The 21,183-nt window shown below is 34.3% G+C and overlaps 2 pseudogenes; both read left to right on the top strand.

Moving 5' to 3' along the window:
* Positions 1-339: 339 nt before the first annotated feature.
* LOC149140751 (cytochrome P450 78A4 pseudogene) lies at positions 340-1,032 on the top strand (annotated as a pseudogene).
* A 39-nt stretch (positions 1,033-1,071) lies between these two features.
* Positions 1,072-1,716, top strand: LOC149140750 (cytochrome P450 78A4 pseudogene; annotated as a pseudogene).
* The last annotated feature ends 19,467 nt before the right edge of the window (positions 1,717-21,183 follow it).

Here is a 21,183-nt window from a genome sequence, read left to right as displayed (position 1 = left end):
ATTAAATCTCCACCATTCACGTAATAGTACTTCAAAATTAAATTAGAATCCTGAAAACTCCATACAAAACTATTAAGATAAAAATGCATGTGCATCCAATGGGAGTTACAACCCGCTATTTTGATAAAAATGCATGTGCATCCGGTGGGAGTTACAACCCGCTATTTTCACTCTATTTCCATAGAATGGAATCGTTCCCACTCTAAATCCACATCAAGTCCTTCGTATTTTCATGTGTATCTCTTTGCTTTGTTTTGTTGCTGCTTCTTTGGTTTCTCTATTTGCCATCCATTTTGTTTGCAACTTTCGTTTTTTTTATGTTTTGCCATCCGCTTTGAGATGGAAAACGGTGGGAGTTCTGAATGTGCTGAATGGTGGCTCTACGTCCTCCTCTTTAGAAATAGTGGTTTGTTGGACTCTCAGGATATTCTTGCTGTGTTGGGTCAGTGGCCTCTGTATGTTGCACTGCTCATTGCTGCTGTTTTGGCATCCTGGTTGATGCCAGGAGGCTGTGCGTGGGCGGGCAGACACAGGAGGTCTGGCCACGTTCCTATTCCCGGTCCCAAAGGATGGCCCATTATCGGAAGTCTAATGGACATGAGCATCGGTCTCGCTCACCGCAAGCTCGAATATCTGGCTCGTCTTCACGGTGCCACGAAGCTTATGGCCTTTAGCTTACGACGCACGCCGTTATTACATCGGATCCTGAAGTGGCCGAGAGCTGCTCAACCCCTCATTTCGCCAACAGACCCCTGAAGCAATCTGCGCAGCAGTTATTGTTCGGCGGGCCATTGGCTTCGCACCCAATGGGGATTACTGGAGGCTGCTGAGGAGAATTTCTTCTACGCATCTCTTTTCTCCGCGCAGAAGCGTGCCCACGAGCCTAGTCGCCAGGCTGATGCTCTGGGAATGCTTGTCGATGTCCAAAAGGAATGTGAGCGTAACGGTGTTGTAAGGGTTCGAGCACACTTGCAAGGGGCTGCGCTGAACAATATCATGGGCAGCGTCTTTGGAAGGAGGTTCGATATGTGATGTACTTCTTACCTGTGAAAAAGTGAGGAGCTGCGGGAGATGGTGGATGAGGGTTTCCAGCTGTTGGGAGCGTTCAACTGGGCGGATCATTACCATGGCTGCGACCGCTGGACTCTTCGAATCCATGCTCGTTGCGCCCGCCTGGTGCCGCGTGTGAGAGCTTTCGTTAGAAATATCATCGAAGAGCACCGACGTATCTCTGTATTTTAGTTAAATTTTCACACTCTGATCTGATCTATCTCTCTGTATTTTAATTTATCCATCTCTGTATTTTAGTTTTTTCACACTCTCATCTGATCTCATCTGATCTGATCTGTTCTATCTCTGTATTTTAGTTTAGTTTTTTCACACCGGAAGGAATTTATGAATGAGGTGATTTTGCTTACCTTTGCTTCTAATTTCTTTATGTATGCATGCATGCAGGAGATGATTTTTCGCGGCACAGACACGACGGCTCTGCTGACAGAGTGGACCATGGCAGAACTGGTGCTGAATCCGGATGCCCAGAAGAAAGCTCAGGCAGAGTTGGACGCAGTAGTGGGGCGAGAGCGCAGCGTGAAGGATTCAGATATCCCTAACCTGCCCTACGTGCAGGCTGTGGTAAAGGAGGCGGATGCATTGTGCTACGAATGCATCCGCCTGGACCGCTCGTATCATGGGCACGTCTCTCCACTGAAGATGTGAACATGGGCGATGGAATGTGTGTCCCGGCGGGCACGACTGCCATGGTGAATATGTGGTCGATTACTCACGACCCCAGCATTTGGGAATCACCTCAAGAGTTCCGTCCGGAGAGGTTTGTAGTGTCGGAAGGTGGGGAAGACGTGGATGTAAGGGGTAATGATCTGAGGCTTGCGCCTTTTGGTGCTGGTCGTCGTGTGTGCCCGGGGAAGGCTCTGGGCCTTGCCACTGTTAACCTCTGGGTGGCTAAGCTCCTCCATCATTTTCAATGGCTTCCTCATGCTGAACATCCAGTTGAGAAATGGCTCATCCTTTTCGTTCTGTTCCCATCATACGGGTGCCAGCTTTCACTGGCTAATTAAATCCTCCCCCGTCTACCTGCTAATTGCAGTACCTCCTGTTCTGTTTCTGTTTGTCAGTATTACTAGGCACTATATTATGTATTTCGATTGCATGAGCACGCACTATCATGCAATGCCGTTCAATCTTTAGCTCTCCGGTTATATGTATTTCGATTATAAGTGGTACTTTTTCTGACCCATCGTCGTCATATGAGACTCTGTGTCTCTGTTTGGTTATTGTGATCGATAGAACGAACGATGGATGGATTTTTTGAGTTTGAATAATGGTGACCTGCACATTAAATTTTTGACAATAAAGATGAGTGACCTGGATATTTTTGCATTGTTTGTTTCTATTGGATGGATGTTTTCAACTCTTTCTTTCTTTTTTACAGTCAGTCAACGATTTTATTTGTTAAAGCATAAATTACATTACATGGTGCAATTCGATTTGTTAAACCATATATATATATATCACCTAAATTACATTGTGTATTGCTGTATCATCAGAGGCAGATTTCGTCACACCATTGTCAATGGTTTTGAAAACGATTTCTACACAATTAGGTGAGACTTACCAGCAGTTCAAGTTTGATTCTTATTTTTGGTTATTGAAGTGCACAATTAAATTACATCCTATATTACAATTTTGTCCAATTTTGTCCACGCCCTTGCTTTAACAACATATTTTGTGTGGCTGATTTTTTGTATCGCTGATTTTTTATTTTTAGTTATTTATTTAACAACATATTTTGTGCGGCTTGTTTTTTATTTTTGGTTATTCAAGTATACAACATTGTACATTACATTCTTGATCAAGGTGCTTTTCAAAAAAAATTACAGTCATAATATTAATACTTATACTTATGTAACACTCGAGTGTGATACTTTACCTAACTTCTTTGAGGTTGCGTTCAAGCAACCAAATTTAAATTATAACGCTGTACAAGTGGATTGTCAATTTTTTATTGCCTACCTTTTATTAGTTTATTTTTTATTATTATGATGGGAAAATGAATTAACTAACATCCAGATGGAACAGCCTGGCATCAATCTTTCTTGGAACAAGGATGGAAGATCATGAAGTCAATGATTTGCCGTGCCAATATTTTTCCAATACAACATCATGTATGTACATTAATAAATGACATTTTGATTTTCTCAGTTTAATGTGGTTATGTGAAAATTGTTAAAATTGGAATGGTTTTAATGGAATGCTAATATGAAAATTTGTTAAAGTTGGAATAGTTTTAAAATATGTTGGTAGGTTACAAATTTTGTTTAAGCTTACAACATATTTTGATTTTCTCATTTTAATGATGATCATGATTGTTAATGTCCACTGAGAGTGGTTATGTGAAAATTACTAAAACTGGGATGGTTTTAATGGAATGCTAATATGGAAACTTGTTAAAGTTGGAATAGTTTTAAAATCTTTTTGTAGGTTACAAATTTTGTTTAAGCATACAACATATTTTGAGTGGTTGATTGATTGCCTACCTTTTATTAGTTTATTTATTATTATTATGATAGGAAAATGAATTAACTAATAGCCATATGGAACAGCTAGCATCAATTTTTAGGAACCTGGAAAGCTCTATCAAAAGGATGGAAGATCATGAAGTCAATGGTTGGCTCTTTAAAATTTGCCAATATTTTTCCAAATACAACATCATGTACGTAATTCTCATTTTAATGTGGTTATGTGAAAATTGCTAAAATTGGAATGATTTTAATGGAATGCTAATATGAAAACTTGTTAAAGTTGGAATAGTTTTAAAATCTTTTGCAACTTTGGAATTCTAAACAATTTTAATTTTCTATATAATATAATTATTAAAAAATAATTGAAATTGTAATATATATTATGGATGTTTACAATTTTTATTATAGAAATTTCTTTTCGTTCTATTATATTTAAGTTATAAATTTTAAAATATAATGTTACAGTTTTATTATTATAAAAACCTATATAATTTAATCTTAGACAAAAGTATTTAAAATAAATTCAAAAACAAATCAAATCACACGTAAACTATAGCTTATGTCAAATTGCAAAATTGAATTCATAATAATAAGAATAAATGTTTAAAATGACTGTGATGGTGTGCTACTGTGTGTAGGTCAAGAATAACTTATAGTCTTTAAAAAATAAAGTTGTTGCCACAAATGATTATAACTAAATTTTAATATTTACATTACAATTATTATAAATGGTAGGTTACAAATTCAAGTTTTCAAGTTAAAATTAGAAATATCATTCATCCAATTTACTTCCCCAACAACATAAATTAAATGGCTCATAAAAGTATATAAGCATCAATTAATGGTAGGCACCAAGACCCTTACCTCATAATATATGTCACACTTCATAAAGATTAACTAAATTATAACCTTATTTTGATTTTGTTTTTGATTTGTAGTTTTAGTTCAAGCATACAACATATTTTTTCTAGTTAGTTTTTATTTGAAGCATACAACATTTTTTTGTCTCTTTTATTTTTATTTTTGGTTGTTGAAGTATACTACTAAATTACATTGTATATTACAATAATGACTGAGGGGCATCATGCTATATTCTTTTCAGTTGTTTGAATGGTTTTCAAAAGAATTTCTCATAGCCACATATTAATATTTATATAGCAATTTATTTAGCTTAATATTAATATCTATTTGATATCAAGATCATGCAAATACATTTAAATTATAAGGCTATACATGTGAAGATTCAGTTTTTACTCTATTTTTTATTATTGTGTTAATGATCGGAAAATGAATAATCAAACAACGAGATGAACAACCTGGCACATCTGTAAACCACAGTGCAATATTTCTCGGGATGTGCAAAGATCCGTGCAAGAATGGAAAATCATAAAATCATTAAGTCAACAATTAACTTCCTCCAAGGTGCTTAAGATTCGTCAATATTTTCCCAAACACAACACCATGTAAGTACATTAATAATTGGCATTTTCTTTTTCTCAATTTAATGTGGTTACTCGAAAATAGCTGAAATTGGAATGCTTTAAATGGAATATGAACATGGAGACTTGTAAAACTTGGAATAGTTTTAGAAAAAGATGGAAGTTTGGAATTCTAAACAATCTCACTTCTCTATGTAATATGGTTATTGAAAAGTGATTGAGATTGGAATATTTTTATTATCTATTCTTACATTTTTGTTATACGGTTTTTTAGTTTTTATTATATTTAAATGATAAATTTTAAAAAATATTATTACAATTTATTATTAAAAAAAATATAATTTAATCATTCAAAATAAATTAGAAAACATATTTAGACACTTTTTAAACCATAGTTTATGTCAAATTACAAAGATAAATTCCTAATAACAGTATAAATGTTAAAAATGGCTATCTATGACGTGCTATTGCGTAGGTGAAGAATAACTTATAATCATTGATAAATAAAGGCATTACTATAAATGATTATCGCTAAATCTTAACATTTATATTATAATCATTATAAATAGTAAATTACAAAGTCGCTAAATCTTAACATTTATATTATAATCATTATAAATAGTAAATTACAAAGTCAAGTTTTCAAGTTAAATTAGAAATATCATTCACCCCATTTACTACCCGAACAATATAAATTAAGTAGCTATAAAAGTCTATAGGCATCAATTTATGATACACATCAAGACACTTATCTCATAACTATATCACATTTGCAATGATTAAGAAAATAATAAAAATCAACTAAATTACAACCTTATTTTAAATTATTATTATTAATTATGAAGGAATTAATATGTGAGTAGATTTATAGAAAAACATGCAACGAGATTCTTAATCATGGAGATTCACCCCAAATTTATCATGGATATTTTTAACCTATAAATAAGCATTGCTACAATACCATTGGCCAAAATCATGTCTTTTCAATACCATATGCCCACGGCATCATAATTCATTTCACACTCTAAATCATATATATATATATATATATATATATATATATATATATATATATATATATATATATATATATATATATATAATTGAAAGTACAAAGAACATTACTACTTTTGAAATAAATCTCAAGCCTCTCTCTATGTCTAGTGCTGAAAATATTCCTTGAATACCACTAAGGTTAAATCCCTACTATTAACCTATTAATTAATGGGGATTAAACTAAAATTATAAAAGACTTATTCCAAAATAGACCCACCTATTGGGATGACTAGATGAACAATTGCTTAACAAAAGTGACAAGACCATCACCACCAACATCATATTAAAACAAATATTATACAAGGAAAAGTAGCAAGGTCTCAAAATCTATGGTAGGAGGATTATATTCAAGATAAAAGGAGAGAAATTCTAGCTTCAGTGCTGTGGCAGAGATAAATATGTTTTTGAAGATAGAACTGTTTCTAAAAAGATAGACTCTCTAACAAAGATATTTAGGGAGAGCATTCCATATAACTTCGAGGGAGGATTTGGTTTGAAGGGAGCCCATAAAGGATTTATGCCATAATGAGATTTTTTGTTTGTTTGTTGGATATTTGGAGTCCACTGGGTTCTAGGGAAAGAGGACTAGGGCAGTGTCCCACACCCATTATGTATGGAAAAGAAAGAAAAAGACAAGGAATTGATTCTCCAATTTCTCACAAAGTGGACATCCTGAATGACAACTATGCCACACTTTGAATAATTTTCTGAAGCTAAATTTCTTTTATGCCTTAGGAGCCAACAAAAGGTGTCTACCTATGGAATTGCATCTACCCTCTAGATATTGTTGCATATAATGGATTTCAGAGGAACCTCAGAATTGAAAAGAAGATTATTATAGCCTTCTCTAATAGAGTAGAAGGAAGATTTCCAACCCAGCTTATCAATTGCAAATTGGATGAGCGGAGCACATCTAACACGTTTTCTTTTCATAATTTCTCCAGTTGGTTTTAGAATTTCAAGGACATCATCCAACTTCTAGCCTTTCCAAAGGCTTGCAACATCCCCATCCATAAAATGGGCAAGGGTCACTATACCTGCCTAGCTCAAGTGCTCCATCACGGGTCGAATGTTCTCATCCTGGCATAACGGAAGGTGCCTAAAAGTGAGTCTTGCTAAAGGTTGATTTTAATCACACTGCATGGAATCAAAAAAAGATGGTCGTTTATTAATGAGGACATCAAACCAACCAGTTTCTAGATCAGAGATCCTTGGCTTACTGTCCCATTTGTAGAATGATTATCATTTGCTTGTAGATACTTTTCCTGTAGGACTTGTGGCCTCTACAAGTCAGGCTCAGTTTTAAGCTTCCAATATAGCTTTCCCCCCATCGCAATATTAACCAAAGAGGTATCCAAAAAACCTAATCCATCATGCATCTTCAGAGCTCAGATAGAGAGCCAATTTTCTAAATCAAAATTTTTGGTGTCTGATTTGCCCCTTCCTACCTAATTTATTTGAGGTAGACTCCATTTGGTGCAGAACATATCTGGGAACCAGAAGGGAAAATAATTGATTATGGGGATGACTCAAAGGACCTCTTTAAATATGACCATTCTCCTTGCAACATTGAGCCAACAAGCTCCTATCTCTCCAATTATTTTTAATCTTGTCTAGAATGTGCTCCCATTATTTGGGGGACATTTTTTAAGGTATATTGGGATGTCTACATATTTGAACTCTTGCCAACCTCCAATGACTTTATATCCTAAAACGTTTCCAATTTTCCAATGCTTATGTGTAGATGTATTCCATGTGAAGATATGACTTTTGAAAACATTTGTTAAAGCCCTAGAAGTAGAGAGGAATCTATCCAATGCCATTTTAAATATTTTTGCAATCAACTGAGAGGTTGCCCCTAGTAGAATAGTATCATCCATAAATTGAACATTATGGGATTCAGATTTGGAGCCTGAAGACTGTGGACCCTATCCATCCTTGAGAGGAGTTTTTCAGGAGCCAATGCATACTTGGGTTGTTGTTTATTTCATCATTTTTTCCTTTTGGATTGCTTCCATTAATCATTTTGTTCTTCTTGTTGTTCCCGATATACTTGCATTTTTGGGAATTCTTTGGAAATGTACTCATATTCATGCCATACTTTGTATTTAAAAGGCAGTTGGTCATAGTCCACTTCCTACACATGAGTCTAGTTATCCATACAAAAATTGATTGCCACTGAACTTCCTTCATCTTGATCTACCTCCACACATCTTCTTGCACAGGGAAAGAGTCCATCTTTGGGTTCTACACAGTCAACATAATTTCCTAATGAATTTCCAATTAGTTTGAACATAGCGTCATTCCAGCAGTGGGGGGAAAGTAGGGGAGTTTAACCAGAATGATATTGTGATAGGGATATCACATTCTAGATTAAAATTAGGGTTCCAATGATCAAGGGGAAAACTTAGGCTCCATTAAAATACGGTCCACTTCTAAATATCAGATCCCAATCGAATTTGTTCTCAAAATAAAAAGTAAAAAATCCCTTATTGTAGAAGGAGGCAACAACTTCACCTGAGATGAGGGGCTTCCAGTTCTTCTCAATCTAGGTCCAAATAGTGTGGGGTGAAGGCCATAGTCCCCGAAACTGACTAATCAGGCCACGATATGCAAGTTGGAGTGCTCAGATTTGGGCTTGAGGGGCATTGATCTCCACTTTTGGGATGTCATCTAGCTTTTTCATCAAGCGAGAGGGACTAAAATTTTGAAATTTTGGGCCATTGGAAACTAGGGAATTAAATGTTGTGATCTCCTTCCGAAAGGGGGTTTTATGGGCCAGCTCACTCAAGGATCCTACAAAACCCAGAACTTGACAAGTAACTAGAGAAACTAGAACTTAAAAACAGAATGTTGAGCGCAGAGATTACCTATGCGAAAATCCCGACGATGGGATATGATAGAATGCTCAGGCACACAAGCCGAAGCCATTAGCTATGATCATACCCTCCATCACTTTTGTAACAAAAAAATCCATCATCTTTTAGTAATTTAAAACTAAATATAAAATAAATAAAACCCCCAAAAAAAGAAAACTAAAAGGAAAATTATATATATATATATATATATATATATATATATAATTACTTTAATGAGAATGCTAACACATCGTTTTCAATTAAACCCATTTATTATATAAGAATATAATTACCTTTGATAATCCTTGAAACAATGTGCATATTTCCAAGGAGCTCATTGTGTTTAAGTTTGCATGTGTGATAAAATATCCATAATGCTATACATTGTCCAAGTAAGTTTGGATTGGGAATTCTTATCAGAGTCTTGCCTAGTGACATTTTTATTCTTATTTTTATTTGAGATTTTCTAGAGCATGATTTTATTATTTTTCAAGAGTTATGCATTTTCTATGAATTATTGATATTTTATTATTATTATTTTTAAATGAAATTACATTTAAGTAATCTCAAGTTTAATGTACATTATGATTCTTGTGCATAAATTGGTTCGAAGGGTGTCTCTCCATTATTACTCTTAGTTGTGTTTCAATATATTCATTATATATATATATATATATATATATATATTCATTATATATATATATATATATATATATATTTTCTTTAGACATGGATAAGTGTATGTATCAATACTTGATTTCCCTATTTTCCTGGTACAGTTATTAAATTAAACACAAGAGACTTTGCTCTTTTTGGCATAGTTATTATGACCCAACACCTTGTATACTTCTCTCACCCAATTATGCGTAGTTAATTACTTGCTAAAATCCTTATGGATAATTTATTAATGGAGTAGTGTACCTCTCATCCCTGCTCTTGTTTACCACAATCTTCAAGCAATTATTTTATTCAAGATATACTTATGTCCTTAGTCTTTTACTTCTTCCAAGAATTGCATTGTAGTAGGTGACAATTTATCTCCTATCTACACTTAGATCTACTCTCCTTTATCAAGAGATCTAGTAGATATTTTATCATTCATGTTTTCTTTGCTTTGCATAGTAACTTTGTTAATTGTGGGTTGGACCATAGGCCTTTAAGTTCTATAGATCATTTGACAAAACTAATTTAACTGTTTCTAGAAAATACCTTTAGATATTTTTTGCAAAATACCTGCAACTATGGTTTGACTCTTAGGCCTCACATTTGAACCTACAAATATGATACCACATGTAACATACCTCAATTTCACCTAATTTTATTTTTCCTTTCCTTAACATTATTATTATTGTACATACATATTTATCAAAAATTTCTTCACTTCCCAATATACACTGTTATTTCTTTAACATTCCCATTTTTGTACATACATCATAATCAAATGATTTGTCACTTTCTGTAAGAATTATTATTGGGTTCAAGGTGGATTCCACTTGATCATTATTTGGAGTATTTAGACTCACCACTGACAGGTTTGTTTCACAGGACATTAACATGATTACGCCTATTTGTTATTGATCATTTTAACTCCTTGTGTCTTTTACTTCAATTGACTAAGAATTTGTTTCCTTTTAGGAATATAGCCAATTTCTAGTTGAAGGGTCTTATCCACGAGTATTGGTATCCATTGATTCTTCACATATACTAATCTTGACCCAATTTTTGTATGTTATATAATTTAACAAGTACCATGGTGCTTAGGCTAGATATCCACTTATACAATATTATCTCCTTTGAAACTAATCTACAACTTGGTATCATTCGTAATGATTATGGGTTTGGGATGGTTTTATTATTTTCTTGGTTATTAATACACATGGCTGATAAACAAAGTTCATGTTAGGGCTTACCATGTGAATTTCACATGGAGCGCCAATCGCATGCATTTCTATGACCATGATCTAATTTTGAGATCCAATGATGGAAAAAAATAGGGTTTGTTAATGACTAACCCTCCCTTTTGAATTTGTTGTCTTAATGTTTCATGTGGTTTCCTCTGGTGACAAGAGAGTTGCACCACCTGGTATGACTGTGATGGCTTAATGTCAATTTTTACTTGAAATTTATATAAATGCACCTCAAAGGTTACTCCATGTCTTACATTGTTCTGCCTTTTGTCTTTCTTTAGGTAATGTAAGACTTGGTTTTGGTTTAGGTTGTTATTTCCATTTCTCTATTTCCTATGTGTATAATTTATTACTCTCCTTCACATTTTTATAGTGGCACTGATCGATTGTTTATATTGCTCCTTCAATTTACTAAGATAACTATAGAGGAAATATTGAATAAATTATACAATTTTTAGGTACCAATTCTCTTATTTAACTAGGCATTGATTTTCGTAAATTCGAGTATTGTAATTTGAAAATGTTTCTTCTAGTTTAGATTGCATTCCTTCGAGATACCAGAGTACCCTAGTTTGCTTAGCCATGTTGAATTGGTAGGCCAACTTGGTATAAAGTAAAGGGTAAAAGTATTCTTTGATCTAAATTCACGTAGCATTGTCGATACTTTCTATGGAAGGAGGTATGAAATATGGTGCTTTATCAAACCCTAAGTATGCATGAAAGGGTTCGACCCTTCTAAGGAAGGTTATGGGCTTCGTTCTTTCCAGTCTAATAGTTCGTAGTGGGATTCTTGTAGTCTCGTGGAAGAATATGGATACAAGGCCCTTCTCTCGCATTATAATTTCTAAATGGGCAGTTGCTAAGCCGAAAATCATTCTCTCCATTTTTCTAAGAAAATTTCCTTACTAATTGGGGTTTTTCTCGATTTGTTATTGCACTGGTTATTAAGAGTAATAATCATGTTCTTTGTTTTGCGACATTTACGGCTAAGGCTCAAAATGTCGTTTTACTAATTTTTAAAGTTTCATTTCGATATAGGCTTATGTTCTCATTTAAAACACCCAATTATTCCCATGATGACAAATTTTGTTATATAATTTTGTAGTTCCAGGAGTAGCATTGTCTCACTTCTACTGAGGTAAAGAGTTTTTGCTTTACCATAGTTTATTTTTATGTTTCGGGTGTGCTAGAAAGACATATCTTGACTTGATTTAGATTTCTTGCTCAAACTCCAATTAACATATAGTTCCTTTGTGCTCACAATCGATGAGGAGGACATGTCACAACTCTACTTCTCAAGGATACAACTTTACTTCATTTGTGCACCTATTTATATCTCTTCGTTTTTGGTTAATCTCTTGAATGATCATCCAAGATACCATTGCTAATTTAGCAATTCATTTGGTTACCGTAATGGATTTCGTATGAACTAGTAGCTTCCCATCAAACAACTTGCAAATTTATAGGATAACTTCTTGACTTCATGATTCTTATAGTTTGGTATACAATTTCTACATTCCTCCCAAATTCTACGTGGTGTACTGCTACAATTTTGCCTTAAGAGCCATAAGCCAAATTATGGTTTACCTGGTTATTGAATTTTCAACCCTACATGTTTTTTAATTTATTTGTGCGGCCATGGAGGCCTTAACGAACCATCATTTCACCTTACAGTATTGTGGGTCTTATTTACTTGTTCTATAATAATCTTCTCTTAACTTTGTTTTAAAACCATGGTATAACATGCATGGATGTATATATTCTTTTAGATTATTTAAAAAGGATCTTCCCTTTTACTTTGTTCAACATGTTTACTGTTATATCTTTTCTTGCACAAATTGTATAGACTTCTTATATAACTCTCTATGGTACTATAGAACTTAATATATCTATTGAACTTAATTGAAAGGATCATGCATACCATGCTTTTTTTTTTTATGATTACTTGACTAATTTTCGATTTCTTTATTGGTGAAGAATTGGTTCTTCCATCATTATACCCCTTCGTCTTTCAAAACTCTGTGCTCTTTTACAATCTTATTTATACCAAGTAATATTCATATATATATGTGCTTCTGCTATTATTTCTATATATTCCATGATTTCACTTTATGTTAGCTATGAATAACTAAATCCTAACCAAGGTCGAGGTTTTGTACTCTCAATTACATGATTTAGGGAACTATATGACTAGTTACATACGTGCATACATACAAGGATGCAATGTAATATACCCTCATTGCAATTAGACTTACAAGCATAAGAGTTGCCTATTTAGTTTATAAGGATCACCTAGATATTACATGTTTCATATCGAAAATTCATTGCCTTAAGGAGATGATATGATATTTCGGTAGTCTTACTAGGATACAATTTCGTCAATAATTATTCCCTTCAACTATATAATTTACAAGGAACTGCAATATAGCTAAAAGTAAAATCTTTACATGTATCTCAAATCCAATTTCTTAATTTCTTTTCAGTTGCATTTTGTATTGTTATCTCTTGTTTATATTGTCTATTAACAACCATTACGTAACCACCATTAATTAATTATCTTAGTGCCAAAGAGAGATTATACAGAACTATGTAAATAGTTCTAGAAATTCTCCACATCTATATGGATACATACATATATATGTACTAAGAGGATGTACATACAACAATAATTTATCTCGAGAACCAAACACACTATATTTATTAACAATTTATCCTCTTTCCTATCCCATCAACTCGTTAATGTAACATAATAAAATTCCTCTAATCTAAATCATATAATCTGCAAAATAACCATATGTTTCAAAAATTTATTAATTTAGGAAAATATGCTATCTATGCATGAAAATTTTCTTATATGTAGTCAATCCATAAATAAAATTTAATATTTTCACCATAACATCATTAAACCATTTCAAAAGTCAATAGGTAATACATAAAATAATCTCAAAATAATAGGCAAAACATAACTAAATTTCATCTAACCGCAATAATATGCTTGGGGAATATTCAAGAATAGAGCATGTTCCACCCAGCCTTGAACTGTCTCCAACAGTTCCCCCTGAGCTAAGATCTTCTTGCTCCTCGGAATCAACAAATCTTTTGTTCCCAAGTGGTTCTTCCTCAATGGATTTATTTGGTTTTGATTTCCTAACGTAAGTTTTAGGAACCCTTGTTTCAACACCTCCTCAATACAAATCAATAATTTTCTGCAGTGTTCCCGGGAAACTGAACCTAACCTTCGTAATTTTACTTTCTTGTAGGGCATAATTTAATATTTTAGCCAATAGATGAGGGACAATTATGGCCATGATGTGAACCCAATGAGTAACTATCGTCATGAAATCACTGCAAATATCAAGCTTGTGATAATTCATAATTGTCCTGAGGACAACTTGAATCAAATATTTGCGTGGTCCTTGTTGAAAATCTTGCATTTTTAATCCATTCAATCGAACATATACTTTTTTCTCACATATTTTATTAGCCATTTCAATATTTCTTAGAATATGGGCTTTCTCGAAGTTAAATATTGCTCCCCCTTTGCGTAGAATTTCGTTGCTCTTGCAACTAGATTAGGGTCTAGGTTCATACTCTTCCCAAATATTTTTAATTCCATTGCTTTATCATCATAATTTTGCTTTAGCATCATCTATCTCATCATTTTGGAAAACGAATTGTCCAAATATAAATTTATAAACCTCTCCTCTTCTCGGGATATCTAGCATATCTAGTGGACAATTGTTTGTATCACTCCATGTATCGACACACTCTTTGAATTTCTTTACTGTGAAGATCTCCTGGGAACCCCGCGTGTCAATTATTTGCATGGAAGAGGATGTCATCGTTTCAATTAAGGCCATCGTTGTCTTGTGTCAAGGCATACTAGCTGAATGCACGTTGAATGAAATAATGCACACTACATAGACTATGAGGAATGCGTGCTAAATAAATCGTGACGAATACACGCTGAATAAACCGCGAGGAATGCACACGCAAATGAGTTTTTTAAACTTGTTTCTTTATTTTTCTATAACTCAATTTTATAAAGAAATGAAAATATTATTTAGTGAATAAAATTGTTTATAAGGTGCTTCGACATTCCTCCTTTACTCCTATATTTTCTCATATGCAAAATTAAAAATTCAAATTTGATATTTAGATGTAAGATACACTTTATTAAAAATATCACTTTTAAAAATAGGGTTGCAATATTTTGATGTCATGTAAGATGGTGTTGTAGCGTCTGTAACACCCTCCAAATTTTTGGCTTGCACTCCAATTTTAGAGCCTTCCTTGGTCTTCCCCTTGATTGTTGCAACCACTTAAGCTCATTTCATGAGCTTTCCTAAAGTCCTCTGACCCCCTTTTGCTTGTTGGATCAACTACCGTCTTTTGGCATGTGTGACCGATATGTCATGTTTACGAACCATTTCTAGTGGTTTCGAAGGTTGGTCTTTGTGTATACAATTTTTCCTAGCTATGTAAACACCCATTGCACTCATACACAAAGTCTTGAGCACTGTCGCACAAGTGTCGTCACGGTCATCCTAAAGTCTATCTCAATTGTCGCACTTGTCACTTCTTGTTATGAGACAGTCACACAGAGGTAATTGCTTTCTTGTTGCTCCTATCGTATATGTTGTCACATTGTAGAAGTATGCTAAGTTTGTTATCTCAAGTTCAATTTCATCACAAATCTATCTTCCCCTCGTGCTTAGCCACTTTTCCAAAAATCTTCTCGACTGGGCAACCCAGCTGCACCAGACCCTGACTAAACTGCGCATTGCACAATCTCAACACTAAATGTTGTGACCTTGCTACCTTGAACTGTGAAGTGTGCAGCCACTGTCCTTTTGGGTAGTTGCACTACGCAATTCCAAAGCCCAACAGCCTCCCTTGACCCCCAAAATTGCGCAACAGTTCCTCCCAGTCTGACTTGAGCTGTGCACTTCGCACTTCCAGTCCTATAGATCTTATCCTTTTTTGTTGGAGCTCCATAATGAGTAGATATACCAGCCTCCCCTTGCCTCCAGAATTGTTGAGAGGTGTCCCTTAGTGTCCTCCCTCAGCCGACGCTCACTGACCTTAAGAATTGTGCAAATTTTTCCTCCAGGGCTCTCTTCTACCCAATACTCCTTGCCTCAAAAAACTGCGCATATCCACCTCTCAGGGTCCCATCCTGCATCAACCACTATCTCCCTTAACTGCGCAATCCTGACTCCTAGTGGCCACTGTCCAAATTTTCTCCCCAGTAAGGACTGTGCTCAGAAGTTCCTTAGCCAAGCCAGAGCTACGCTCTGCGCAATCTCAGTAATCAACCCCACTCCCTGTCACCTAGAACTGTGTAATGTGCAGTTATTGGGCCTTCTCTCTCATCTTGTCATCAATCTCGGGCCCAATTCATGGATAACAATGCATCATCTAATATTAGGGAGTTTTCGGATTAATGTCGTCTCGTCATGAGTGAATCACAAGAACAGGTACACTGTCCAAACTTGGCGAGATGATGAATAAGGAAAAGAAATAGGAAGCATGCCCAAAGATTCACGAATGAAACTACCATGGGCAAGCAAAAGGAGCATAAGTTTGCAACCATTTTCCAAGACCGAAGATCATTGAAGACCCCACATCATCAAGCTATACGGAGGAAAAGAAAATGCACATCCAAGAACACATCTATCACTCAGCAACAATAATGACATGACATTATCACATCATCAAGCAGTCCATCTCAGCAGTGCCATGAGTTGTCATATGCCACATCACCATTGTTGGCCACGTTTATTGTAAATCAAATGTATTGTAAAGTGGAAGTCCAATGGACACACATGACTATGAAGAGTCATGTAAGTTAAAAAGTCAAAAGAAGCTGAATAACCATGAGAGTAGTCAAAGAGTCACAAGGGGTAAGCATCACCCCTTGGTTATATATAGCCCCTCATTGTATGAGAAAAATAATTTTCATCTTGGCTCCTCCCGCAAAGCATCAGAGAGGTCAGTTAGTTATGTGAGGAGAAAGGAGTGGCTCCAATGTGCCACTACTACGGCTAGTGACGTATAATGTAAATATGTGTCTTGGAACTTTTGCTTAATTATAGAAGCCTTTTTAGGCCAACATGTTTTGATGGATGACTTATGGATGTTTGCAAGACTATTCTATGAAAGTTTGTATTTCATGTTTTCTTTCACATGTACTAAGATAGTTGAACTATTTTGGTTATTTTAGTGCTTATCTTGTTGGGAATGTGCTGTAACAGCTGTCACTGCTGCCTGATCCTTGTGGACTATTCCAATGGGGTATTAGACAAACATTTCCTTTCTTATCGGTTATAACGACCATCACATCTATTGCGGACTATTCCGCTGGATGATAGATGGATCTTCTCTTGTTCATTGGTTTTAACGACTATCGCGTCCACCGTGGACTATTCCATTGGATGTTGGATAGAAATTTTCAGTTCATGTGTGTCTCTTCTTGGGTGGTACTATTACCTCTCACTTAGAGGCTCACTTTTCTCCCCAGTTTTTGCAGTAAGAGAACCTAGAAAAAGTTGCATTGCACACTCACCATGAACACTCAGCTTACTTTTCTAAGATACCATTGCATCACTCTCTCGTGCTGACAGGTAGAGCCGAGGAAGATCTGTAAGTATTTGGCAATCGGGTCTTCATACCGGATGGGACTCCATACAGAGGAGATCCCCTGAATGTTGGCGGGTCCAGCATCGTCAACAGATGGCCACAACTTCTTTCTCATGGGTAGAATTGACAAATTTCCATCATGCAACCGGTTATTCATAAATGATAGTAAATGTATTTTTTGCATTGAAATGGCACCCAAACCTTTTTATAGTAAATGTCCTAACTGGGTCACTTGACCTAATCTTAAAACCTTAAAAAATATGTACAATATAGCAAAACCCTAAAATAGACCCTACAAACCCTAGGTGTTATCATTTTATCTATCCCTTGGAAACATTTAAACGTAATTAATACTTAAATTATAAGGTCATCCAGCCTTACTTATAGGGTTTTAACCAAGAAACTACAAGTTCCAACTATTAAAATTGAAGTTTGATTTTTCTTATCCCATTACCTTGTTCCCAAACATTTATGGCATGCATTTACTTGAGGAACAAAAACCTTTTGTTTTACCCTTTGAAATCCATGCGATTTGGAGTGTTTTTTAACAACGCAAACATATATGTGAAAAATAAAAAATATTTAATTCTATTAATTTTACCTATGAGCAAAAAAAAACTCTCCAAGCTTAATCATTCAATTTGGCCTTGAAATGAAGGTTGGGCGTGCATTTTTGTGAAACATGCCAAAATTTCCTTGCTTCACTAAAATGCACATTCAGGCTTCATTTATTGGCTAATCTGATTTATTCAAATTGTAGATTTTTTATTTAATTATTTTACACACTTTTGCATTGTTATGTCTTTTCTTAGACTTCATTTCCAAACAAGAAATAAGAACTAGTCCCACTTGTCTCCATTCTCATTACCTAGCTATCTTCAAATCCTAACTAGGCCACTTCACCTAATCTTAAACTTCAACCCCTAAAAAATATGTAACCTAATCTTAAACTTCAACCCCTAAAAAATATGTATAATATTAAAAAACCTTAAAATAGACCCAACAAACCCTAGGTGCTATCTCTTTATCTATCCGTTGGCAACATTTAATCCTAATTACTACTTAAATTATAACGTCATCCAACCTTATAGGGTTTTAACCAAAAAATTACAAGTTTCAACTATTAAAATTCAAGTTTGATTTTTCTTAGTCCATCACCTTGTTCCCAAACATTCTTGGTGTGCATTTATTTGAGGCACAAAAACCTTGCCTTTTACCCTTTGAAATCCATGCAATTTGGAGTATTTTTTAACAACAAAAACATATATATGAAAAATTAAAAATGTTTTATTGTATTAATGTTATGTATGAGGAAAAAAATACTCTCCAAGTTGAATCATTCAATTTGGCTTTGAAATTAAGGTTGGGCATGCATTTTTGTGAAACAAGCCAACATTGCCTTGCCTCACGTCTAAAATGCATGCCCATTCTTCATTTATTGGCCAATCTAATTGATTCAAATTGCAGATTATTTATTTAATGATTTTACACACTTTTGCATTGTTATATCTTTACTTAGACTTCATTACCAAACAAGAAATAAAAGCTAGTCCTATTTGTATCCATTCTCCTTAACTATTTATCGTCGGACCCTAACTAGGCCACTTGAGCTAACCTTAAACTTAACAACCTAAAAAATATGTAAAATATAGAAAATTCCTAAAATAGACCCTACAAACCATAGGTTCTATCTCTTTATCTATCCTATGGCAACATTTAAACTAATTACTCCTAAAACAAGATCACACAACCTTACTTATAGCATTTCAACCAAGAAATTAAAAGTTTAAACTACTAAAATACAAGGTCGATTTTTCTTAGTCCATCACCTTGTTCCCAAACATTCTTTGTGTGCATTTATTTGAGGCATAGAAGCCCTACCTTTTACCCTTTGAAATGCATGCAATTTGGAGTATTCTTGAACAACATAAATATATATGTGAAAAATAAAAAATATTGTTGTATTAATGTTAGCTATGAGTAAACAAATACTCTCCAAGTTGAATCATTCAATTTGGCCTTGAAATGAAGGTTGGGTGTGCAATTTTAGTGAAGCATGCCAAAATTGTCTTGCGCCACTAAGTTTCATGTCCATGCTTCATTTATTCAAATTGTATATTATTTATTTAATTATTTTAAGCACTTTTTAATTGTTACAACATTCTAAATTTTGCTTCAACTTGCCTTATGTGAAAGGTGTATATAAGTGCAAACATAGTTATGTAGGATATTTGTCACACATGATGCAAGGTGATATCCTAAGGTTAGGAATTGTCCATTTATGCCCCATTTGAAATTTCATTATGAAAAGTGTAGTTGGTTTAACATGGGAGTGCATAATTGTTTTGATTGTCATCATTGGCATATATGATCAATTGCTATTTCGACGGACTTGGATTTCAGTGTATAACATTTCCTTTATGAAAATGACTGTGCTATGTTGCATAAAATGGTTTTATATTTAGGTTGGAATGTTCCTTATCTCACAATCAATTAACTACATGTCCTTGTGTGCATCTACTTGAGGCACACAAATCTTGAATTTAACCCTACGAAATTGATCCAATTTGACATATTCTTGCACAACAAAAAATTATGTGTGAAAAATCCATGTTAATTTTGAGTAAAAGAGTATTCTCAATGTTGGACCATTCAATTTGGCCTTGAAATTAAGGTTTGATGTGCATTTTTATGGAACATGGAAAAATTGCTTTCCTTCACTAAAATGCACGCCCATACTAAATTTATTGGTCATTATGATTGATTCAAATTGTATACTGTTTATTTAATTAGTTTACACACTTTTGAAGTGTTATATGTTTATGCTGACCCTTAAATAATTTTGCTTTAGATTTCATACAACATTCCATGTTTTGCTTCAACTTGCATTGTGTGAAAGTTGTGTATAGGTTTTTCTTCAACTTGCTCTTGGGGGACAATTGCCCTTTTAATTCGGAGCAATAGTTCCAACTCTTCAAATTAATTGTCAATCCGGGTAGGTTTTGCTATTGCAAGGCTTTTACACAAAATATATTCAAGGGAAAATGATGGCTAGTGCTAATGAATTTCAACCTCAATCTTTGTAATCACACTCTCAACAACTCAACCCTCTGGCTCTTACACTCTCAAACCTTGTTCACACTCTCAAGAAATAAACAAACAATGTGGAATAATACCACTCTGTTAGACTGTCACTCTTATTCAGAAAAGAAGAGCTCTCCTAGAAACCATTCTCTTAGCAAATGTTGAAACACATTCAAATTAAGTGAACGCACCATCAAACTATGATGAGAATTAAATAAATTTCACACTAACAAACGGACCGGTCCAGGATCTATGTTATTACAAGATATATTGGTTAACATTCTGCAATAATTAAAGCATGAACAAGGCTAATAATAAAAATAACACTACACAACACACAAGCTAGTCAGCAGAAAGGTATGGCGACACCAATGATTGAGATTTCATTAATGAAAAATACAGGATTACAATGTTGGTGCTCTCCCGCTCTATCAAAGTTTATCTGTTTCTATATGGCTATCTCGTGCGGGCAGAGAGTACACCTCTTTATAATTTCACATTGCAATGATAACATCACGATAATCCCTCAATTCTCATGTGATCTAATTTGAGAATACACATTAACAATTTGATAAAAATTTCCAAGGTTAGGACAAAGTTGTAACATCTTTTCCAAATTACAATAATAACAATATAAAATCGGCTAATTGTTTTAGTT

This window comes from Pinus tabuliformis, chromosome X (assembly GCF_031772625.1).
Source record: "Pinus tabuliformis cultivar Carrire ecotype Pingquan chromosome X, CPIR1, whole genome shotgun sequence".
NCBI lineage: Eukaryota > Viridiplantae > Streptophyta > Pinopsida > Pinales > Pinaceae > Pinus > Pinus tabuliformis.
This window is presented reverse-complemented; position numbering and strand designations above follow the sequence as displayed.